The 26,553-nt window shown below is 36.4% G+C and overlaps 1 non-coding gene across 1 annotated transcript; it reads right to left on the bottom strand.

Moving 5' to 3' along the window:
- Nucleotides 1–24,558: 24,558 nt before the first annotated feature.
- Nucleotides 24,559–24,665, bottom strand: LOC135151794 (small nucleolar RNA R71). The gene has a single exon (XR_010290713.1). It is a non-coding gene; the product is annotated as a small nucleolar RNA R71 (small nucleolar RNA).
- Between the last annotated feature and the right edge of the window lie 1,888 nt (nucleotides 24,666–26,553).

The raw sequence follows: 26,553 nt of genomic DNA, 5'->3' as shown, positions 1-26,553 counted from the left end.
TTAGATAAAAAATCAATTGTTCCATATTTGCACTAAGACATATATATATATATATATATATATATATATATATATATATATATATATATAATTAATTGTGTTTAATTAATTACTTAAATTATTTATATCCAAGTAATTCACAATTAATTAATATATATATACATATACATATTAATTAAATTCTTTGGCAATATATTCTGGAACAGCTCGATTGACTTGATCAATTAATTCGTTGATCGAATCCACTGAATACTTTCGTATGTCCTGACGTCCTGTGCACTAGTCTGGTTCACGAACGACTCGAACTGAAATAATTCCTTGAATCCTTTTGCTTGATAATATACTTGATCAGTCATTCCGGGTTAGATGTTGCTTCGATAAATTTGATTATAAATAATCAAATTAAATGTACTGGAATCATCTGGTCTTTGATACTTGATCTTCAGGCAATCTTGATAGCAGAAACTGATTGTGATTTATTCTACACTGAGGCTTGAACATATGAATGAACTTCTTGCAGTGTGCTGATGCTTGTCTCAGATATCTTGATTGTCTTTGTCTGTTCGTATCGAATCTCCAACCTGTAGATTCCTGTATTATACTTACGTATTGTTTCCTGTCTTTTGTTGTGTTGAGTTATCGTAATTACATTTACGTTACATTATGCTTTACACAAATATGATATGGGCCATTCCCCCCTTTTACAACCAATAATTTTAGACCACCTTTCTGCATCCTCTTTATTGTGGTAAAAGATAGAGCTCTTATCCATATTAATTTTCAACCTAGTGACTAATTGCAAACACTGTAGAATACACTTCAAATGACCAAAGCTCTCTTCTTCTGGTTGTATAAATAATATCGTATCATCTGCAAATTGTAGATGAGATAAGCTAATACCATTTTCTTGCCACTTTAAACCTTGAATTAATCCCAGTCCCTCAGCCCTACTCATAAGCTGACTAAAGAATTCCCCAGCCAAATTAAACAGTAAAGGTGAGAGGGGGTCTCCTTGCCTCAATCCCCTATAGAACTTGAATTCCTTATATGGAGATCCATTTACTAATACTGAAGCTTTCATTGTTGTCAATATGGCTCTGATCCATTTTAGCTAGTTAGGTCCAAAACCCATGACCTCCATGCAATTGAATAGAAAATCCCAATCCACTGAGTCAAATGCTTTAGCAAAGTCTAGCTTTAGCATGACTCCCTTAAGCTTCTTCGATCTAATTGAACGTGCAACTTCACTTGCAATTCGTATCCCATCCACAATCTGTCTACCTTTTATAAAACCTATTTGGGCAGGACTAACCAGACTACCAATGACTTTCCCAAGCCTATTTGCTAAGACTTTGGATAGGATTTTCATAGAGCAATTAATCAAACTTATAGGTCTGAAATCTTTGACTGATTCTGGACTTTGAACCTTAGGAACCAAAGTAATGAATGATGAGTTCATACCTTTAGGCAGTGTTTTTAATAGTTCAAATTCCTTGATGTATTCCATGATTTTAGGCTGAATATCTGACCATACTTCTTTAATAACTCCAAAGTTAATCCCATCTGGTCCAGGTGCTTTGATATCTGAACTTTGTCTTAGAGCCAATGTAACTTCCTCCACTGAGATAGGTTCCTCCAATCCAAGTTTCTCCTCTTCTGACAGGGAATTAAAATATCCTGGAGAGATTTTGAACAGGTTACCTGTGTCTCTTCTTGAGAAAAGGCTAGAAAAGTGATCTGTCAGGTACTGTTTAATTCCATTAGGGGAAGTGATCACTTGTCCATCCTGATTCAAATGAGTGATTTTATTCCTTGCCCTTCTCTTCTGTATGGCCTGGTGAAAGAATCTTGTATTTTTATCCCCTTCTTTTAACCAACTGATCCTTGATTTTTGAAGCAGCATACTATCATAGGATTTCTTTAGATCCTCCAATTCCAGGCTCAAACCTCGAATTTCCTCCAGATTACCTCCTTGATCCTCTTTTGAAGCCAGTAATTCTTTTAGGTTTTGAATTCTGGAGTGTAGGTCTCCTTCTTCCTCCTTCCAGGACTTAGTGATAGACTTGATTTTTCTAAAGATCTGTTGAATGTCTACCCCAGGTTCTTTTGATTCTTTTTGTAAAAGAGGATTGATACAATCTCTCCAACTCTTATTCTTAAGCCACACATTGAAATTGAAAGGTTTAGGGCCCCAATTTGATTCTTTAACCCCTACCAGCAGACCTCTATGATCAGAACTCTTCCTGGTGAGAAGTCTTGACTGCCATGAACCCAAACTAGTCCAATCCATATTACCTATGGCTCTGTCCAACTTGCTTCTTTTGCCATTTGCTCCTACCCATGTCATGAATCCATTAGTCGTGAGGATTTCACTAAGATTATTCCTATTAATCCATGCATTGAAGTATCTTGATTCTTTGAATCTCGGCTTACATAAGATTCTCTCAGATTGCTGTCTAGTACAATTGAAGTCACCAATAAACAAAGCTGGAATGAGCTTGAATTGTTCAACTAACAGGCCCAAGTTACCCCACAATTTCCTTCTCATTTGATTTCTATGAGGTCCATAAACATTACATAGGCCAAATTCTCTCCCAGTGGTCCTATCTTTGAACAAAGCTGCTGAAGAGTACTCTAAATTCCAATAATCCTTCAAAGCTATCTTCTCGTCATTCCAACATATAAGCAAACCCCCCGACAATCCTCTTGCTTCCTGGTAGATTGCTTTGACTTCATTAGTAGACCAATATGAGCTTATGTCAGTCCTAGAAATTTTACTCATATTAGTTTCTTGCAGACAAATTATATCTGGCAACCACTTAGATCTCAGAGCTTTCAAGTCTCTTCTATGTACCTCGCTATTTAATCCCCTTATATTCCAGGACAATATTCTCCAATGATTTGCATCCATATATTAACTAAATTACGCCTGATAGGAGCTGCTCCTTGATGATGGAGGTAGCTTCTTCTTTTCCTTTTGCCAATTCCAGACCCAATAAGTTGGTTGTATGTACAATTTGTTGTGCCACATTTTGCTTACTATATTTTTGAGATCCTTCTACTCTGAGAGGAGTATTCTTGATAGCCTTCTTGTAATTCTGTTTCCACCATTTGCATCTCCCAATATCAAAAGGGCACTTGTTTTTACCCTTCTTCCTTCTAGGTCTGCCTACTCCTTTGAGCTTAATAGTCTTCATAAGACTACATAAAGACTCTTCCTGTGAGCTCTCCAATTTTTCCAAATCCCCCACCTCCACCAAATCCCTGTCTCTTCTGTCAATTGAGTTGGGAAATTCCCACTCAAGATTATCATCCTTCCTTATAGAGATCCTGCCTGATCCATTCCCCTCATCTCTAGTGACTAGATTATCCATGGCAGTTTCACCAATGACACACCCCACATAATGCCATCCTTCCGTTTCAGAAATATGTGAGATTAGAGAAGAATCTACCACTCCCCCCATTGATTGTTTATCCTCTCTTTTCCCTTTCCTGGATTGTCCTAGACTTTTAGGACTATTAATTCTTTGGTGAACTGTATCAAAAAGATATCCATAGCTGTATTCAATTTCCACAATCTTAACCCCATTTTTAGTCTCTCCAGACTTAACTTCAATCATTTCCTCAATCTTTTCCAGACAGTCCGAGTAGAGCCAGATTAAGGGATTCTCAATTTTAACTTGTGAGTCTGGTCTATTATACCACCAACCCCATAGACCATATTTCTGAGTCATCTTTTCCAAATTCTCCTCCGACCAGAATTGAATAGGTAGCCCTCTGATCTCAATCAACACTCTTCTTTTAGGAAATAAATCCTCCTCTTCCAGATTCCTTGTGAGACATAACCAGTCTTTTAACCTTTCCCCATCCCAAACTTTCATTTCCTCTACTGAGCTGAATCTTAGCAAAAATTTCCAGCAAGAGATTTCTTTTACTTCTATATACGGCATACCCATTTCTATAAGCACTTCCTGTAGGATTTCTCCCCTAAGATGAAAAGCTGAAAATCCTATTAAACAGTTCCTTGTGTCTACAATACTGTCTTCCTTAACTGGGACTAGATTGAGGGAATTTGCGATGTCCTGGTCAAGACAGGACTCTTTTTCTTTTTTAGGGGGATCAGCTCTGCAATCTTCAGTATCCAACTGCTTTATGTTTGAAGCCTCATGAATCCTTGTCTCTCTTCTATCCATTGATCGATTCTTGGAATCCATGTTCTCTCTTGTAGGACTATCTCCTCCATTCTTCTGATTTTTTCCAGTTAGCAGAATATCCATCCTGACCCCTTCAAATTTCGTATGTGCCAAAACTTCCACCGCCCTGATGGCCTCTTGCTCCGTCTGTACTTTGACAAATCCTATCCTGTTATTTCTCCTGTCTCTTTTCCTTGGAAGAATGATGTCCATCACCCTTACTGCCCTTCCGAAGTAGCTCCATAGATCTCTGGCCTTTGCTTTCAACGGTATTTTTGCCACAGAAATTGTAGCCCCTGCTTTTATACCCTTTCTCTTCTTCTTTTCAACCACTGTCCATTCCGAGTCATCGTTTCCATTCCTATATTCCTCTTTCCACCTACTGTTTGTACCTAATAAAGCTTCCACATAGTTTCTAGTCTTGGCATCCTCCTCATATTCCTTCTTATTCATATTTCTCATTAATTTATAATGGATTTGATTCCCTGCAACCCTCCAACTATCATTATCTCCTTTTATCAAATTAGCCTGAAGATTTACATCTAGCCATTCCCTGTTGCCAATTACGAACTGTTTATATCTTTTCTCTCCTTTTTCAAGCCTGTCCTTCTCCGATGGATCCTTGATTTTTACTCTTGGCCCCTCCCATGGGCAAAGAAGTAAACTCCTCAGAGCCTCTTCTACTGCTTTATCATCCCCCTTTTCCATTCTCAATAGTACTTCTCTACTTAAACACCTCCTGATTCTCTCCAGTCTATTAACTAAGTATCTGAGAATTAGTTGATTACCTACTTTCAAAACTCCGATAGCTTCTCCTTCTATTAGCTTGTCCCATTTAAGGGCTTCCTCCTTTATTTCCTTGAACTTGTCTTTTGAAATAGTAATCACCTCCTCCCATCTGCAGGTATCCTTGCTTTGATCTCCTTCCGGCGCCGCTGATTTTGCCGATGATTTTGAATTCTGGTTGCCGTTGCGGATTCTTGCTTTCGCCCTCCCATTCGTCCGAACACGTAATCTGCAAATATAGATATATTCATTAAGGTGTTCGAAGAAAGTGTTATGAATTATACATTTTCATTTAATTTAAGTTGAATTTTCACTTTTAATAATTTTCAAATACATAATAAAATCAATAATGTCCATTTACCATCCGTTAAAAGTAGATAATGTTTATTTTAAAATTTATTAAGTTTTATATATATTCAAATTAATCTCTCATTAATTTATTATTATTTAAAATGTGAGAAAATGTATCTGGACTTTTGATTGGAGTTTTGATAAAGTGAACAGAGATTTGAAAAAATTTGTATTAAGAATTTAACGTTTTAATTTATATGGAGATTCGATAACGTGTTCATGAAAGTGATAAGAATAATTATATTTTAATATTAAAACAAATTTTATTTAAAACTATAATAATACCAATAAAGTTCTAAGGTGTTCCTTAGACAATTATATATTTTAAAGTGTTCCTTAGAAAATTATATATTTTTACAAGATTTCATAACGTGTTCGTAAATAGTGATAAATAATTATATATTTAAATATTAAAATTTAAAAAAAATAAAAACAAAATAATACTAATAAGATCTACTTTTAATATCGGCAAAATCTCTTGTATTTATTACTATTATGATTTGAAGAAGAAAATCTCATTCTTTCTTTACAGTTGTAGTATATTTTACCTACTAATTTATAAATTTTTAATATTAAATTACTAACCTATTTTTAAAAGATTCTTTTAGGTGTTTCTTAGATACATGATAATAATTTCACGATCAAAAATATTTTGTTTTATTAAAAGTTAGATGACAAGATATAAATATTTTAAATTATTTAATTAAGATTTATACTAATTCGTGAGTTCTTCACCAATGTAAAATATCTTATGGAATAATTTATTTTTTAAATTTTTTTTACTGATTTCATAGATATTCTTTATGATGTTACTTACGAATTATACGATAAAAATTGTACCTTTGTGTTTTATTTAATTTTAGATAGTAAATCTAAAAAACAAATAAATTAATTCATTAAGTGACCTAGTAATTTAAAATTTTCATATATTAATTTAATATTTTCTTTCGTAGATATTCTTTAAGGTGTTACGTAGCCATATAATAAAAATATATGGTTGTGTTTTTATAAAATTTAACTAATAGAGATTTATTATTTGATTAATATTTAGATTCATTAAGGGGTGTTCTCAAAAAAAACGAAGGTTCTAATGAAAAATCTTACAACATTTTTTTGCTCGTAATATTTAGGTTTGTGCATAATATATAAATTTTTCTAATATAAAATTTAATATTTTTTTTTGAGTAAATATTGTAAATTTTCAAATTTATAAAAGTTTCATATTTGTTTGTATTTTCACTTATCTTATCATTGATTCATTTTGAGTAATATTTATTTGTTAAATTATAACATTAGCTTTGGCGGTAAGAATATGAAGAGAATCCTAAAATAATAGAAAGGATCTCACTTGTAGCAAGCAAATCGTACTATTGAAACATAAATAAGGAAACTAATAAAGAAAAGGCAATTTTATTGATTGGATACAATAGTTATGGTACATGTACGTATACTGAAAAAATACTACATTTTGTTCTCAAAACTACAAGAACCTTCAACTGGGTTGTTGCTGTAAGAACCTATAAAAGAATAAAGCCATGTATGAAAAATATGTAATGAACTAGGGTTCTAAATCATATACTATATGAAACACGAATAGAACAAAAAATCGAACCAGGTTGGTGTAAAAATTCTTCAGTCAAATTAGGGTTCTCCATGAACCCTTGTTGTGTATAATATTGTTTATAGCAACAGAATATAATTTTTCTAATGATGCTCACGATATTTTAATTAGATCAACGTCAATCAAATAGTATATAATTGGTGTAGAATCTTGATAAAAACGGCAGTTTTATTGATGGGATATTGATTGGATACAATGCTACGCTACATGTACGTATTCTCAAGGAAAATACAATGTGCAGTACACAATACTACCCATGTACCTATTCTTTAATGAATATCCATAAATAGTTTGATTAATTGTGACCACCGGATTAAAATCAATCCAATGGCTGATTATCCAGTCTTCCGCGTCTCTCGCTAAGCAACCGTCTCTTTTGAACCTCCCCCTATATATATATATATATATATATATATATATATATATATATAGAGAGAGAGAGAGAGAGAGGGGGGGTTACTCCAGTGAGAACTTCTTAAAACGAGAACCGTGAGAACTTCCTTAATTTATCATATATTGACTAATCTAAACATCAAACTAGTGGGTACCCAATAGAAAAAATGTATATAAAACTAGTCTCTCCCTAGCTAGTCAAAAAAAAATTAAAAAAAAAGTCCACTGCCACGTCATCAGTGATTTTTTTTTTTTGGCTAGCTAGGTGGAAACCTAAATGATATACATTTTTTGTGAAGGTGCCCCTGGCGGGGCCATTCAAATGAATGAGATTTTGATAAATTAAAAAAGTTCTCACGGTTCTCATTTTAAGAAAGTTCTCATTTGAGATAGGCACTTGCTCAAATGAGAACTTTCTTAAAATGAACACCGTGAGAACTTTTTTAATTTATCAAAATCTCATTCATTTGAAGGGCTCCGCCAGGGGCACCTTCACAACAAATGTATATCATTAAGGTCTCCACCTAGCTAGGCGGAAAAAAAATCACTGATGGCATGGCAGTGGACTTTTTTTTATTGAATTTTTTTTTGAATTTTTTTTTTGACTAGCTAGGGAGAGACTAGTTTTATATACCTTTTTTATATGGGTCTTTCTAGTGTGTGCCCAAGGGCACACATTAAGCACTAAATTTGATGAGTTTAGTGGATTTTGATTGGTGGAGTTGGTGTAAATGCAGGGGGGCCATCCATATTCATGATTACATGACCAATAAGAATGCACCAAACTCATAAAAATTAGTGCTTAGTGTGTGCCCTTGGGCACACCATAGAAAAACCGTTTTTATATTGGGTGCCCACTAGTTTGATGTTTAGATTAGTCAAAATATGATAAATTAAGGAAGTTCTCACAGTTCTCATTTTAAGAAGTTCTCACTGGAGTAACCCTATATATATATATATATATATATATATATATATATATATATATATATATATATATATATATATATAGGGGTGGGTTCTGGTACAAACTTACAAACTTACAAACTTTATATGTTCAACACATATATAATTTGAGTTCAACGTTTTTTTAATATATTTTGTTGAACATCGACTAAACTTGTGTTGGAGGATTACATAAACTATTTTTTCAACGTAAAAACTAAGTTAAACGTATTATATAACTAATATTTATGTTTCTAGACCCTACCCAAACCCCAGAGGTATAGTTTAAGCATCTTTATAGATATATTCAACACAATGATAATTAGTGTTCAACACCCGATGTTGAACCCCAGTTATAAATGTGTTGAAAGTCTGATTTATTTATGCATTTTTTTGAAAAATTGTGATGTTTTTTCAAGAATTTTCAACATCGATTCTTTATATAACTAAGGATTAACAGGATGGGAGAATAAAAAAAAGTTTGTAAGTTTGTAACTTAAAAAAGTTTTTATTTGATCCTATCCCTATATATATATATATATATATATATATATATATATATATATATATATATATATATATAGGCAGGTGCTCAAATGAGAACCTCATAACTATGTGAGATATGTGAACTAACCTCAACCATATATTCAATCTAATCTAATGGCCCGGCCAGGGGCATCACACACAAATACAATACACCCTCACAAAAACAACCCTACCTAATCCATTATGTTTTTAATTTGATTTTTCCCGTCAATCGGTAAACTTTTTTCATAATCCTTCACTGAATTTTTATTCATCTTCCAATGATCAATTTGCATACCAGATGTGCTATGTTTCGACATAATTCTCATTTTTTTATCTCATTTTAAGGATTCTCACTAGAGTAACACTCTCTCCACACACACACACACACACACACACATATATAGGGATTGGATCGAATAATTTTTTTTTTAAGTTACAAACTTTTTTTTTGAATTTTTTTATTCTCCCATCGTGTTAATCCCTAGTTATGAAAAGTATCCGTGTTGAAAATTCTTGAAAAAACATCACAATTTTTAAAAATAACACATAAATAAATCGTCCATTCAACACATTTGTAACTGGGGTTCAACATCGGGTGTCGAACATTAATTAACATTGTGTTGAATATATCTATAAAGATGCTTAAACTATATCTCTAGGGTGTAGGTAGGTTCTAGAAACATAAATATTACTTATATAATACATTTAACTTAGTTCTTACATTGAAAAATTAGTTTATATACTTCTCCAACACAATTTTAATCGATGTTCAATAAAATATGTTAAAAAAATGTCGAACTCAAATTATATATGTGTTGAACGCATAAACTTTGTAAGTTTGTACCAGAACCCGCCCATATATATATATATATATATATATATATAGAGAGAGAGTGTGTGTGTGTGTGAGAGAGAGATAGAGAGAGAGTACTACTCTAATAGAAACCTCCTTATTATACAAACTAGAAACCCACCTCAAATATCACTAAAATTCTAGAGCACATATCACTAATATCAACAGCTCCTTCTCCATCTTCCCCACCATCTCCATCTTCACCTCCACCTCCATCTCCGCCACTTACACCTCCATCGTTGCCTTCTCCTCCACTGCCTCCTTCACCTCCACCGCTGCCGGCTCCGCCTCTTTCACCTCCATTACGCCTTTTCATTGCAACCCCAGTTGTGGTCCACAGCTCCGGCGAAGCTACGCCTCCTGAAACCACAACTTCATCCCTTTGTCTCCCTCCTCCTCCATCTCAGCCGTCTCCTCTACCGCCCCACTTTTGCCTCGCCACATCCCCTCCATTCTCCGGCCCTTCCATGTCCACCTCCTCCGCTATCTCCACCGTCGTTATTACTCCCAGAATTGATAGAAAGCACAGATCTAAGCACAAATATGGAGGTTTCGCTGACTCTTGGAGATTTTCACCAATTTTTGCAACACAGATCACTAAATTCTAAATAGAATATCACTAAAATGTATTGAGAATATCACTAACTTATATTGGTTTTTAGTTTTTATTTTAGGGGTGGTTTCTATTTGATCATGAGCATATATAGAGTGCTGCTCCACTACAAACCCTCTAATTCTACAAACTAAAAACCCAACTACAATATCACTAATTTATAAACACAATATCACTAAATCATTCAACAACCCCACACCTCCACCTCCGTCTTCTCCAACTCCGCCTTCACTTTCGACAACTCCATGGCCTCCGCTCCCTCCACATCTGCTGCCTCGTTCACGTCCGCTATTGAAAGGCATATGTTTAGCCTATTTGTAATTAAAGAGGTACCAACTCAACTCTGATAAGAATGCAAGGTAAATAGCAAGTACTGTTGAAGGAATCCGTACGAAGAACGTCAAGTGATTTATTGAAATTATATGTCTGAAGAATTTCAGGATGCTGCTACAAGCCACTGGAAGAAGTTCATTAATATGTTCAAGCCTCAGTGTACAAAAAATCTTTTGTAGCACGTCCAGAAGTCCAGAAGGTATAAAGTTTTAATACTTTATTTATTCAGAAGATTCCATACTACTGTTACTTATGAAGAAGATCTACGAAGACATAGACTCGTCGAACAAGCCTCGTTTCAAATGTTTATTTGATAAAGAATATTTAATTCAGCTAGATACAGATGAACCAGACAGTACATTTGTGTTTCAGCTACTCAGATTAAGTGTTCTGCATCAACTACAAATGGCCGTTCAATCAAGACAAAGATTTACAACGTTCATCAAAGCCTGGAGTCCCTGCTGTTGAAGAAATATAATTTAATAAATATTTCTTTAATTATTTCACTTATCAAAATAATTAAATTAGTTGTATAATTTATTTATTAAATTAATTCACCTTCGAATTAATTTAATTTATGAATTTATATAATTAATATAATTAAGTGAGTGATTATTGAGTATTTATTCAATTAAATATAAAGGTTTTATTGAGTAAATGACTCGGCATGACATTCTCAGAGAATGTCATACCGTGTCATTGTTTTAGACTTTCTCAGCATGACTTTAAGAAGTCATACCGTGTCTGTGCTACAGACATTGTCCGTATGGCTTTAACAAGTCATACCGTGTGCTGTTGTATGACTTATAGAAAGTCATACCGTTTGCTTGCTTTAGGCTTTGTCTGATATGACTTAAAAAAAGTCATACCGTGTCCTCTATTCAGGCTTTGTGCTTATGCGTGTATGACTTGTATATATATGACTTAAAATGTCATATAAGGCTCTACCGAATGGCTTTCTTTGGTTAAGTCATGCCAAATGAAGAGTAGTGACCAAGGAATAAAGTCATACCGCCCCTGGCAGTATGACATTCCTTATATATGTCATTCCTTCTTTGTTTTAGGGCATGGCTTTGTGTAATAATGTCATATCTTCCATTGTAATGTCATTCCTAAGCTAGAAAGTCATTCCTTTCAATGTCATACCTAGATCCAAGTGTTTTGCCTATAAATATGGCTTCACTTCTTCATTTCTCATGTGTTCATTGCATTGTAAACTTTCAAGTTGTTTGTAACTTGCTATTCGTTATATCCACAGTTTTCTGTGCTTTGATCACTCGGTTGTTTTAATCACTAAACTAGAATACATCCTGTCGAATTTATTCTATGAACTTTAGTGGACATTAAAACGAACCTTATTAATTATATAACGACTTAAAACATTGTTATATTAATTAATTAAAATCTGATTAACAAGTTTAATTCAAATCAGATTATTCCGCCGCGATTTTTAGTGACGATTGTATTCAACCCCCCTTCTACAATCGTTTGAGGACCTAACAGCTATCCCTCCAGTCCGCCTCCACCATCACTACCAACAACGTCCACCCCAACTCCACCGCCCCCTCCACCTCTTCCACCACCTGCACAGATCTCCACCTTCGCTGTCACACCCATGCCAACACTACCGCCCACCTCACCGCCTGATTTCACCATCACCTTCACCAACTCTGCCCCTCCCTCTCCCCGTCATCACCATCCTTGCCCTCATTCCGCCATCATCACCTCCGTCCTCTCTCTGCCATCACCACCTCCGTCCCTCCTCTGATCGTTTCTCGACGATCTCTCTCTCTCAATATCGTGGATTATAACGTTGGTGAAGCCTTAATATACAGAAATCGATGATGATATATCTACAGAAATCGATGATTTCTGCTGTACAAATTAGTGATATGCACTTCAGAAATTAGTGATTTTGCCTTTGTGAAATGGTGATTGTGTTCCAAAAACTAATGATTTCTCTTACAAAATTAGTGATTTGTTCAAAATATTGTAACGCAATAGAGTTAGACTTCAAAACACAGAGTAATTGCTCGGAAACTCCATGGAAACACTGTTAATGAGCAAACTTACAGATCGAAGAAGACGATTAACAAGAAAGAGAGAGGGGGTTTGGTATGAGTGTTAATTATTTGTATGTATTGTGCGTGTATATCACTGGTTTGGTTTCTAAAAAACACGCTAGCAGACTGTTTCGAAAGTGGACATGTTAAAGCTATTGGGTTAGGCTGGTATTTGATTGGAATGGGCTAGTATTTGATTGGAATAGGCTGTGGTTTTTAGTTTTTGTTTAGAGGGTGGTTTGTATTTGATCATGAGCCTATACAAACCAAAACTAAAATACAAACTACAAACTAATCTAAGCCATTAGATCAATCTAATTTAACGGCCCCTTGAATTCACCACACACAATAAACATTTACAAGTCCTTTTTAATATTTTATTTTCTAAATAGAATTTTGAATATTAAATTTATATTTATATAAAGAATTTAAAAATAAATTATGAAATTGTATTTTAGATGAGTTTTAAAATAGGTTTCGATAATAAAGGGGGAGGACTTGAGCATAGTTGGGCTTAGAGCATCTCCAATCGGAAGAGATAAAATTGTTAGCTAAAACATGATTAGTTTAAATTTATTGAACCTATAAGTTTTTATGCTCCAGTGATATTATTTATAACCATTAGCTATATTCAATATATTATTATTTTTTATTCATTTGAAATATATAATCATCTATTTTTGTTCTATATCCGGGAAAAGAAAATAATATATTAATGATAATATTATACCCTTTTTATATTTATGTTAATATTTTAAAGTAAACATTTTAGATTGAAAATAATAATAAATAATCCTCCGGTGGTATTAGCTATTTTTATGCCCAAAATTGGCATGGGCCTTGGCAGGCCCATATTCAGATATGGATCACTAATGTGGGACCATCAACCTCTATTAATACAGATTATTTGCTTTCCAGCCCAATAGGAAGATTAGACTAAGTCCTTTGGGCTTATCATTCTACTAGGTCACTCTCTAGTGATGAGCCTCCACTACTTAAAATATTTGTGAAGACTTAAGAGCTTATCACCCCTAGGAGTCATCATCCCTAAGAGGTCATTGCCCTGGGGATCTCTGATAAGTGGATTTTATATCCACTTGGAAGCCTTCGTTTTGACTTAAATTGATGGAATGGCCTCAAGCTTTTGATGTTTTTGATATGTTTTAGTGTTGTGTTGTGTAGGTTTCTTGGAAGGAGAACGAAGAGGAGAATCATAGCTTTAAGTGAAAAAAAAAACGGCGAAGAAATCAGATGCACGAGGAGAAAGTTATGCACGCGGAAGCATTAGGGTGCAAGGCTGCTGTTTTGGCGCGGCCGCCCCAACTCCTAGACGGGAGGCTGCCACTTTGGCGCGCCCGCCCCACGACCTGAGCGGGAATTTTGGCCCGTTTTGCCCGTTTTTGATCCGTTTGAAGGCCCGTTCGCTGGGAAACTTAAAGGAATGCTTGGGGGACTTAAAAGATAACCTAGAAACATTCTAAGGAGCACGTGACGGCTACGGAGAAGATCAAGATCGAGACTCATAGTTTTTCTTTTGTCTTCTTCCAATTAGGCGATACTTTTGGATGCTCATTCGGATTTGTTTCGAAACTCTTGTTTTACTCTTTTAATATTTTTAGACTATTTAGGACCATGTTTACTCTTATTCCCATGATGATGAGAAGTTCGATTATGAACTAATCATTATCGTGGGATTCTAGCGGATTTATATATGGATTTCAGTAGTTGATTTGCCTTAATTATTTGTGTGATGAATGTTGATTTCTTCGTATTGGTTGTGCTTATTCGTCTTGGATGCGTAGCTAACATCTCAGATTGTTTGTTAATCTTTATTGAAGCGACAGTGGATATATTGATTTAGAACTTGCCATGCGAACATAGGATTATGTATTCGATATACATGATTAGTGGTGTGATTTTATGTTGGGTTTCGGGGCAACAAACGCAGCGGATAATCGACGTAAAATCAAAAAAAAAAAATCCGAAACCCTAACCCGAGGATCCATCTATAAAGACCGGCTGATCATGGAGATACGAAATAGTACCTTAAGAAGCTTTACGTAAACGAAACACGGAGGTCCGGAACAAGCAATCACCACGCAGCCCTCGTCTAAGGATCGCGTCTCTAAGCAGTCCACACGAACGTCTGATCGCCAAAGATCACCGGAGCCGGTACTAGCCGAATGCAGCCTCTCTCTCTCTCTCTCTAGCCTCTCTTGATGTAGAGCTGCTAGGGTTTTTATCATAAAACGAATTTTATGTTTCTTAACCCTAAAACAATACATCATTATGTATTTATAGGGAAGAGAGATAGATGGGCCAAACCCTAATCGGATTTGGGCTTCTCCAAACCTAATCCGATTTTGGTTTTAATATTAAATTCGAAATTCTATTACTTAATTAAGACTGGCTCAATTAAATTAATTTATTTCGAACCTAATCATTTAATTTAAATTCAGAATTTAAATTAAAACTCCTTTAAACGTTCAAAGTGTGTGACCCTTTAGGTTATTATTACGTTGGCAATAATTTTAATATCCAATAATAAAATTATAAACAATGAGCGGCATCTAGTAATACATCATTGCTACCCAAGTAATAATAATAATTGGTGATTCAATTAAACCTTTTGTGAATAATGTACAATGTAATATAATCCCTTTAACCTTATATTATAGATCAGACTCAAGGCATGTATTGTGTCATCCTCTTCATCGTCTAATCCGAATTTCCTTGATCAATGAGTAGACTATTAAACAAATCAATATTTGAGCACGGCCATGCATTTTATAGTCTTACTCAATCAAGAGGCCAATAATATCACTCCTAAAATAAGAGGGTTAAATCCTTTATAGATCATTCATATTTCTCATATGATTCATAATATACCCAATGTACATTTCATCATCACCCGGTCAAAGGTAACTTTTAGTGCAACCAAAGTATATTAATTCTCATATAGAAATATAATGATATCAAGTCAGAGGATCATTACATCATTATCACTGTGAGAATTTCCAATGACACTTATTAACATGTAAAATCTCACGGTGGGTCATTCCAGTGCCATGTGTCGATACATGCACTTATGTTCTTGACTTTAGCATCACTATACCTATGATCAATGAGATGTGATCATCAGTCAACAAACATACTAGTCTTAATGCATCATTATTGTCCCTTAACAATGATACTCGACTAGGGACATTTAGGAATATTGATATTATTCTCATAATCTCATTTCTAAGTCACGTACTTAGAGATATAGAATTACATATAATATTCCAAGGACATTTATTACGCTTTCAATTTATTACGCAGTAAATGAGGACATAATAAATATTTATTCAATAATCAATATAACATAATCCATAAATGTCTACAATAGAACACAATAGCATTGTCTCTAGGACACCAATACTAACAATCTCCCACTTGTACTAGAGCCAATCCCTGATGTATCTAATACCCATGGAACTAGTATGACCTTCGTGCTTCTGCTGCGACAAAGCCTTGGTCAGTGGATCTGCAATGTTATCATCTGTATGCACTTTACATATATGTATATCCCCTCGAGTGTTAATCTCTCGGAGTAGGTGGTATCGTCTGAGTATATGCTTAGTGCGGGAATGTGATCGGGGTTCCTTAGCCTGTGAAATGGCTCCATTATTGTCACAGTACAAATCTATCGGATCTGATACTGAAGGAACCACATCAAGTCCTGTAAGAAATTTTCTGATCCAAACAGCTTCCTTGGCTTCTTCACAAGCAGCTATATACTCAGCCTCCATTGTAGAATCGGCAACCGTCTCTTGCTTTGAACTTTTCCAACTAACAGCACCTCCATTTAGACAAAATACAAAGCCAGACTGAGAGATCGAATCATCTTTGTCTGTTTGGAAACTAGCATCTGTGTAACCTTTTACAACTAGTTTCTCTTCTCCTCCATATACCAAGAATTGATCTTTAGTCCTCTTTAGGTACTTAAGAATATTCTTGACTGCCGTCCAGTGACCTTCACCTGGATTAGACTGGTATCTACTCGTCATGCTCAAGGCATACGAGACATCAGGACGAGTACATATCATTGCATACATTATGGAACCAATTGCCGAAGCATATGGAACTTTGCTCATACGGTCCTTATCATCCAATGATTTCGGACTGTTTTCTTTCGAGATCAATATCCCGTGAGACATTGGGACATATCCCCTTTTTGCCTCTTGCATCCCAAATCGATGCAATACCTTATCAATGTATGTACTCTGACTTAGGCCGATTAGTCTTCTTGGTCTATCTCTATAGATCCTGATCCCTAATATATAGGTCGCATCGCCCAAGTCTTTCATCGAGAAATTTTTGCTCAACCAAGTCTTAACAGCCTGTAAAGAAGGTATGTCATTCCCCATTAGTAATATGTCATCCACATATAGTACTAGGAATGCCACATGGCTCCCACTCACTTTCTTGTAAACACAAGGCTCATCTTCATTTTGAATGAAGCCAAACTCTTTGACTGTTTCATCAAAACGAATATTCCATCTCCTTGAGGCTTGCTTCAATCCGTATATAGATCGTCGCAACTTACAAACCATTTTGGGAAATCTCGGATCGACAAAACCTTCAGGTTGTGTCATATACACATCCTCTTCTAGGCTTCCATTCAAGAAGGCGGTTTTGACATCCATCTGCCAGATTTCGTAGTCATAGTAAGCAGCTATTGCAAGCAAAATCCTGATGGATTTGACCATAGCAACTGGTGAGAAGGTTTCATCATAGTCAATACCATGAATCTGTCTGAAACCTTTTGCAACTAGTCGTGCCTTATAGGTCTGAACATTTCCATCCATGTCGGTTTTCTTTTTGAAAACCCATTTACACTCGATAGGTTTAACTCCCTCGGGTAAATCAACCAAAGTCCATACTTGGTTTTCATACATGGAATCCATCTCAGATTTCATGGCATCAAGCCATCTCTTGGAATCTGGAGTGTTCTTAGCATCTTTGTAGGTTAGAGGCTCATCATTATCCATAAGCATCACATCACCAGTTTGAGTCAAGAGAAAACCATAATATCTCTCTGGCTCATGGCGAACCCTACTAGATCTACGAACAACCTGTGTTTCAGGAACAGGATTACTCTCAGTATTTTGATGTACATCCTGCTCAGGTTCCTGCTCTGGTTCAATGTTATCATGTGGTTCTCGAACTTCATCGAGATCTATTATCCTCCCACTGTTTTTCTTAGAAAGCATCTCTCTTTCCAGAAACACAGCGGTTCGAGCAACAAACACTTTGTTCTCAGTAGGATTATAGAATGAATAACCTCTTGTTTCAATTGGGTATCCCACAAAATTACATTTATCAGACTTAGGTCCTAGCTTGTCAGAATTTTGACGTTTCACAAACGCCTCACATCCCCAAATTTTCATAAATGACATGCTATGTCGTTTCTCAGTCCATATCTCATATGGAGTGTTCTGGACCGTTTTAGTAGGAACTCGGTTAAGTGTATAGGCAGCCGTCTCTAGGGCATAGCCCCAAAAACTAATTGGAAGATCTGCATGACTCATCATTGATCGCACCATGTCCAACAAGGTACGATTCCTCCTCTCGGAAACTCCATTCCATTGTGGTGTTCCAGGAGGAGTAAGTTGTGATACAATACCACACTCTTTTAAGAAATTCTTAAATTCTTGGCTTAAGTATTCACCTCCACGATCTGATCGTAGAGTCTTAATACTTTTAGTAGTTTGCTTTTCTACTTCAGCTTTGTACTCTTTGAACTTTTCAAAAGAATCGGATTTATTCTTCATAAGATACACATATCCATATCTACTGAAATCATCAGTAAATGTTATGAAGTAGTAAAAGCCACCTCTTGCCATAGTTCGCATTGGACCACATACATCACTATGTATTAGTTCCAATCTCTCAGTGGCCCTCTCACCTTGTCCTGTGAAAGGTGCTTTAGTCATTTTTCCAATGAGACATGGTTCGCATGCTTCGTATGATTCAAAATCAAACTTATCCAAGTATCCATCCTTATGTAACTTGGAAATGCGCTTCTCATTTATATGGCCTAAACGACAGTGCCAGAGGTATGTTTTATTTGAGTCATCAGTTTTAAGTCGTTTATTATTCACATTATAGATGGGAGTATCCAAGTCAAGAACATATAAACCGTTAAATAAACGTGCAACCCCATAGGTAACATTATTCAAAGAAAAGGAACAACTATTGTTCTGAATTGAAAAAGCAAAACCTATCTTGTCCAAACAAGAAACTGAAATAATGTTTCTGCAAATTGCAGGCACGTAAAAACAATTCTCAAGTTCTAAAATAAGCCCAGTGGGCAACGATAAATGATAAGTCCCTACAGCTATAGCAGCAACTTTTGCTCCATTGCCAACTCGTAGGTCGACTTCTCCCTTTGCCAATGGCCTACTTCCCTGTAGTTCCTGCACATTAATACAAATGTGAGAACCACATCCAGTATCTAATACCCAAGATGTTGAAGTAGACAAATTGACTTCTATAACATAAATACCTGAATCAGAAGCGGCAGCAGCCTTCTTCTTCTTCAGATCCTCCAAATAAGCATGACAGTTCCTCTTCCAATGACCTGGTTTCTTGCAATAGTGACAATCACCATCCTTCTGAACACCACCTTTCGGTTTCAAGGCCTTAGTCGGACCAGGTTTCGGATTGGCATTAGAATTAGATCCCATCTTCTTCTTGCCTTTCCATTTACCCTTTCCTTTGGCCTTCCCCTTATTCACCATCAATATGGGAGTAGGGGACACCTTCTGAATGTTGGTTTCAGCAGTTTTCAGCATTGCCAACAATTCGGCGGGGTTCTTGTTTATCTCATTCATATTGTAATTCATTACAAACTGAGAATAGTTATTGTTTAGAGATTGCAAGATCAAATCAATTTGGTGCTCAGGACCAATCGGGGCACCCAATTTTTCAAGATAATCAATATACCCTATCATCTTCAGAACATGCGGTCCTACCGGATCACGTTCACCCTGCTTACAAGCATTCAAAGATTTGAAAGTATCAAACCTCTCCTGACGAGCCTGTCCCTCAAACATACGCTTAAGGTGCTCAATCATATCATAAGAATCCATATTCTCATGTTGTTTCTGAAGTTCAGCACTCATGGTCGCTAACATGAGACATTGAACATCCGTGTCATCATCGATATGCTTCTGATAAGCAGTATGTTGAGCACGGGTTGATCCTTCAGCGAGAGGTGTAGGGCGAGGAATATCTATGACATAGAGCTTGCGCTCTTGTTTGAGGACAATCCTCAAATTCCTTTGCCAGTCAAGGAAGTTGGTTCCTGTCAGCTTGTCCTTCTCAAGGACTGATCGTACAGAGAAGTTGTTTGAATTATTTGCCATTGGATATCTACAATATTTCAAATGCATAAGATAAATTAGTCTACAGATGTTTATTAAATTATGTTCAAGTGATTATAAATATATATTCAAAATATATATCTCCCACTATTTTGTTCAAATCAATAGCCCTAACTATTAATTCGGAAAGCATTTCTGTAAATCTTTCTAGTGAGCCAAGATCCATATTTCATCCATGTTTTAAGTTAGCGTGGGCTAATACCCTCAAAACATGACTATTTAGGTAGACAACATTTGTCAATTATATCAAATATAACTCTTGGATAGTTTGGTGGAGCAACCCTTTGCACATATTTATGTAATAAATCTCACCAAACTCTATGCCTCTAAACCCACAATCCTATTGTGATGGTTTAGTTAAGTTAGACCCAATAATTCAATAACTAAGTACATTTACTTATCACGTCTTCCCATGATTGATTAAAGCACTTTGCTTTGGCAAACCTACTTCTTTCAATCTAGATCTTGACGAGTATTAATCATTGGAAGGCATCTGATTAACTTAATATTTTAATTAGGGATTTTATTAAAACGACCATGATCCTGTCATAAAGAGATCCTCAATTTTTCCTTGAATTAAATATTTCAAATCAATACTCTTTGATTGGTTGAAAACCCGACTTGAGGTGTTGGCACAACGGCTATACTTAAAAACCCCAAATCCGACGGAATCTTCCTCTCATTGAATATCGAAAATCCATAATTAATTCCATGTTTCATAAACACGAGAATCTCATGATCGTTGTATTCCTTTTAAAATCTTGAGTCGTTACAGATTTTATCTTGTTTAAACAAGCATGGCATGGGTGTCGTATCGAATACATACATCTTAATCTAATTAAGCATGCATCTCTATAACTACGCATACATATCATCATCTCATGCATTATATATGTAAAGTGCAGTATGTAAACGTGCATGGTTATGGCCTTTATCCTATATGATTCTTTCAAGCTAATGAAAGAATCTAGGTCAATCTATGGTGAAGATGTATAACTATTACAAGTCTTCATGCTCCTTGATTGCCCCTCCTTGTGGATCATCCTTCAATCTTCAAGTACATTACAATGAATAATTGAATACATCCTATTCTAATGTACTTACATGAGAAAACTCGAGTTACATTCGAGATTAAAATTACAAGAATAAATATCACGACATGCAAGTCGTATTTATACAACCAAAACCAAAAAACATTAAACTAGGGGTCCATAAGGCCATAACCATCACCATGCTCAAGTAAACAAATAAGAACACATAACCATACAAAGCGGGGGTCCGGGGGCGGCAGCCCCTGGGCGGGGGTCCGGGGGCGGCAGCCACCGGGCGGGGGTCCGGGGGCGGCAGCCACCGGGCGGGGGTCCGGGGGCGGCAGCCACCGGGCGGGGTCCGGGGGCGGCAGCCCCAGGCTGGGGTCGAGCTGACAAAAATCATCAATTTCGGAACAACAGATCATATCTGTTACCTTCTGCCACTACTGCATCATATGCAGTTTCAGAAGCATGTATCATATACATACTGATCGTTCCCCAGTGACCAGATCATGTCCATACACCATCTTAATAAACAGTTTATATCATTATATAAACAACACATCATATGCAGAACATACAAATCGCATACTGATCAGTCATGGCAAATCATAATCATGCTAGTATCATCATATTACTATATCTAACATAACAGAATTATATATGATCAATATAGCATGTTATAATCAACATATCTCAAAACCATATAAAGGCAGATTCATAAAACATGCATACATGCATCGAATACTGTAAACACGTAACCAAATCAGCCCCTTATAGACGTAGCTCTGATGCCACTGTTGGGTTTCGGGGCAACAAACGCAGCGGATAATCGACGTAAAATCAAAAAAAAAAAATCCGAAACCCTAACCCGAGGATCCATCTATAAAGACCGGCTGATCATGGAGATACGAAATAGTACCTTAAGAAGCTTTACGTAAACGAAACACGGAGGTCCGGAACAAGCAATCACCACGCAGCCCTCGTCTAAGGATCGCGTCTCTAAGCAGTCCACACGAACGTCTGATCGCCAAAGATCACCGGAGCCGGTACTAGCCGAATGCAGCCTCTCTCTCTCTCTCTCTAGCCTCTCTTGATGTAGAGCTGCTAGGGTTTTTATCATAAAACGAATTTTATGTTTCTTAACCCTAAAACAATACATCATTATGTATTTATAGGGAAGAGAGATAGATGGGCCAAACCCTAATCGGATTTGGGCTTCTCCAAACCTAATCCGATTTTGGTTTTAATATTAAATTCGAAATTCTATTACTTAATTAAGACTGGCTCAATTAAATTAATTTATTTCGAACCTAATCATTTAATTTAAATTCAGAATTTAAATTAAAACTCCTTTAAACGTTCAAAGTGTGTGACCCTTTAGGTTATTATTACGTTGGCAATAATTTTAATATCCAATAATAAAATTATAAACAATGAGCGGCATCTAGTAATACATCATTGCTACCCAAGTAATAATAATAATTGGTGATTCAATTAAACCTTTTGTGAATAATGTACAATGTAATATAATCCCTTTAACCTTATATTATAGATCAGACTCAAGGCATGTATTGTGTCATCCTCTTCATCGTCTAATCCGAATTTCCTTGATCAATGAGTAGACTATTAAACAAATCAATATTTGAGCACGGCCATGCATTTTATAGTCTTACTCAATCAAGAGGCCAATAATATCACTCCTAAAATAAGAGGGTTAAATCCTTTATAGATCATTCATATTTCTCATATGATTCATAATATACCCAATGTACATTTCATCATCACCCGGTCAAAGGTAACTTTTAGTGCAACCAAAGTATATTAATTCTCATATAGAAATATAATGATATCAAGTCAGAGGATCATTACATCATTATCACTGTGAGAATTTCCAATGACACTTATTAACATGTAAAATCTCACGGTGGGTCATTCCAGTGCCATGTGTCGATACATGCACTTATGTTCTTGACTTTAGCATCACTATACCTATGATCAATGAGATGTGATCATCAGTCAACAAACATACTAGTCTTAATGCATCATTATTGTCCCTTAACAATGATACTCGACTAGGGACATTTAGGAATATTGATATTATTCTCATAATCTCATTTCTAAGTCACGTACTTAGAGATATAGAATTACATATAATATTCCAAGGACATTTATTACGCTTTCAATTTATTACGCAGTAAATGAGGACATAATAAATATTTATTCAATAATCAATATAACATAATCCATAAATGTCTACAATAGAACACAATAGCATTGTCTCTAGGACACCAATACTAACATTTTAACCATCTTGCATCGCCCTATGTAATCTTGATAAATAACTTGTTCTTCAACCGTTATGCTTTCAAATTCTATAGACATATAGGGTCTAAGCATAATTGGTGTCTGTTTACCTTCTATCTTAATTGTGGATGTGTAGCAGTATGGTGCACGTATAACGACAGTTAGCGTGTATCAGTTTCGTGTTATCTGGTTAGTTATCAACCATCACATATCGATAAGGCATAACTCTGAATGAAGTATATGATGAAGTTAGAATCCCATGTTTTTATTCTCATTAGTAACTCGTTATTCTCTTAGTTTTTAATTCTTAGCTTCATAAGTCGAATTGAATTAGTTAAGTTAGATAACAAAAAAACCCAATTTGATACTTGTCCAAGCATTGAATAATAATCATACATTGGTGCATAAGTGCATATTTCTGAATACACCAGTCTCTGTGGGAACGAACTGAATTTGATTCTATACTACTTGTGACCACGTACGCTTGCGTGATTTTGTGCGAACAAGTTTTTGGCGCCGCTGCCGGGGACTCGGTGTTATATTTTAGTTTATGTGCTTGTCATTAGTGGTCGTTAAAGTTCAGTGACTTGGATTCTTTTCTCACTTGTATTTCGTTTGTGTGTGTTTCAGGTACTTGAGTGACGTGTATGCGAACACGTTCTCAGGCCGTAAAGAAGCATTGGCAAAAGCAGAAACGAAAGTGAACACTATAATGGGTGATCCACCACCAGTTGCGAATGATACTAAGGCTCTTAAGGCTTTCTCTGAGCCTAAAATCAATGACATTCAGTCGAGCATTGTCAGGCCAGCAATCGAGGCCAACACTTTTGAGATCAAACCGAGCACTATTCAGATGGTACAGAACTCAGTGCAGTTTGGGGGTTCTCCGACAGAGGATCCTAATATGCATATTCGGGATTTCATTGAGACCTGCGACACTTTCAAGTTCAATGGGGTTGCTAATGAGGCCATCAAATTGAGGCTATTCCCATTTTCTCTGAGGGATAAAGCTAAAGGATGGTTGCATTCTCTTCCTGCAGGATCTATTACGACATGGGAGGATCTGGCTCAGAAATTTCTCACTAAGTTCTTCCCTATGGCTAAAACAGCTGCAATCAGGAATGCTATCACTCAATTCTCTCAGCTGTCTGGTGAAACTTTATGTGAACCTTGGGAACGATACAAGGAGATGCTTCGAAAGTTCCCACATCATGGGATGCCTGATTGGATGGTGATAAATTGCTTTTATAATGGCTTGGGTCCTCAATCGAGGCCAATGCTCGATGCAGCATCAGGTGGAGCTCTATGGGCTAAGAGCTATGATGAGGCTTATGAGTTGATCGAGGTGATGGCCGCGAATGAATATCAGAATCCTACTCAGCGTCTTCATCAGGGTAAGGTAGCAGGGATTCTGGATGTTGATGCTACTTCAGCCATAGCTGCTCAGCTTAAGGCTCTTACTATAAGGGTGGATTCTATGGCAAATCTAGGAAATCAGCAGCCACCTTCAGTCTGCGAGCTCTGTGCTGGAGCACATTCTTCGGATCAGTGTGCTATATCGAGCGAATCCGCTCAGTTTGTGAGCAACTTTCAGAGGTCGCAACAGCCTACTCCGGCCACTTATCATCCCAATAATCGGAATCATCCGAGTTTCAGCTGGAGCAATAATCAGAACTACATGCCACAACGGCAGCAACAGTTTCAGCAGCAAGGATCTAGACCTTTTAACCCTTCTGGTTTTCAACAACAGTTTGCACCGAGGCAGCAATTCCATCCACCCGGATTCCAGCAACAAAATCATGGGGTGGCTGGACAGTCCTCCAATGAAAGATCAGAATTGGAAGAATTAAGATTAATGATTAAAAGCCAAGCAGTGTCAATCAAGACTTTGGAGAACCAGATTGGGCAGATTGCTAACGCGTTGATAAACAGACCACAAGGAACTCTTCCTAGTGATACCGAGGCCAATCCGGGTAGGAAAGAGGTGAAGGAACAGGTACAAGCTATCACCTTGAGGTCCGGAAAGGTAACCAAGGAAAAAGATTCAGCAACAGAGCGAAACAAAGAAGAGAGTGATCAACAGGTTGAAACACCCGTGCTCTCATCTAAGTCTAATAGTGGAAAAACTGTTGTTGAAACTGACAAGGATGAAATCAACAAGGAAGCAAGCAAAGAACCAGCCGAAAAGTCTAGTCCAAAAGCTGATGTTGGGGTCAAGCAAGTGTATCCACCTCCCCCATTTCCGAAGAGACTTCAGAAGCATAAGCTCGACAAACAATTCGCTAAATTTCTAGAGGTTTTCAAGAAATTACAAATCAACATACCTTTTGCGGAGGCTCCAGAACAAATGCCGAGTTATGCTAAATTTATGAAAGGTATTCTATCTCGGAAACTTAAACTTGAGGAGTTGGAGATTGTGGCGTTGACCGAGGAGTGCAGTGCGGTGTTACAGCAGAAATTGCCTCCGAACTTAAAGATCCCGGAAGTTTCACAATACCATGTACTATTGGCAAGTTATCTTTCGACAAGTGTTTGTGTGACTTGGGAGCTAGTATCAATCTGATGCCGTTGTCTGTCTTCAAGAAACTTGGGCTGCCGGAGCCGAAACCTACGAACATGTCATTACAACTGGCTGATCGGTCCATCACATACCCGAGAGGTATAGTGGAAAATGTCTTGGTTAAGGTGGATAAGCTCATCTTCCCTGCGGATTTTGTCGTCCTAGACTTTTAGGAGGATAAGAAGATTCCTATTATCTTGGGAAGGCCGTTCTTAGCTACAGGCCAAACTTTGATCGATGTGCAAAAAGGAGAGCTTACAATGAGAGTTCAAGATCAAAGTGTCACTTTTAAGGTGTTCAATGCAATGAAATTTCCAACCGACGAAGAAGAATGCTTTAAGGTTGAGCCACTAGAAGCTGTTGAAAATTCTGAGATGGAGCAAAAGCTAAGGCCATGTACCTTAGAGAGCGTCTTAACATGGGATTCTGATTTCGAAGATGAAGGAGTAGAAGAGCTTAGAAATTTTCAGGAGCATCTTAAACCATCGATTGAAGAAGCTCCCATAATCGAACTCAAACTACCACCAGATCACTTAAGTGATGTGC

Source organism: Daucus carota, chromosome 3, assembly GCF_001625215.2.
Source record: "Daucus carota subsp. sativus chromosome 3, DH1 v3.0, whole genome shotgun sequence".
NCBI classification, from domain to species: domain Eukaryota; kingdom Viridiplantae; phylum Streptophyta; class Magnoliopsida; order Apiales; family Apiaceae; genus Daucus; species Daucus carota.
Note: the sequence above shows the minus strand (reverse complement) of the source record. Positions and strands in the feature narration are given on the sequence as shown.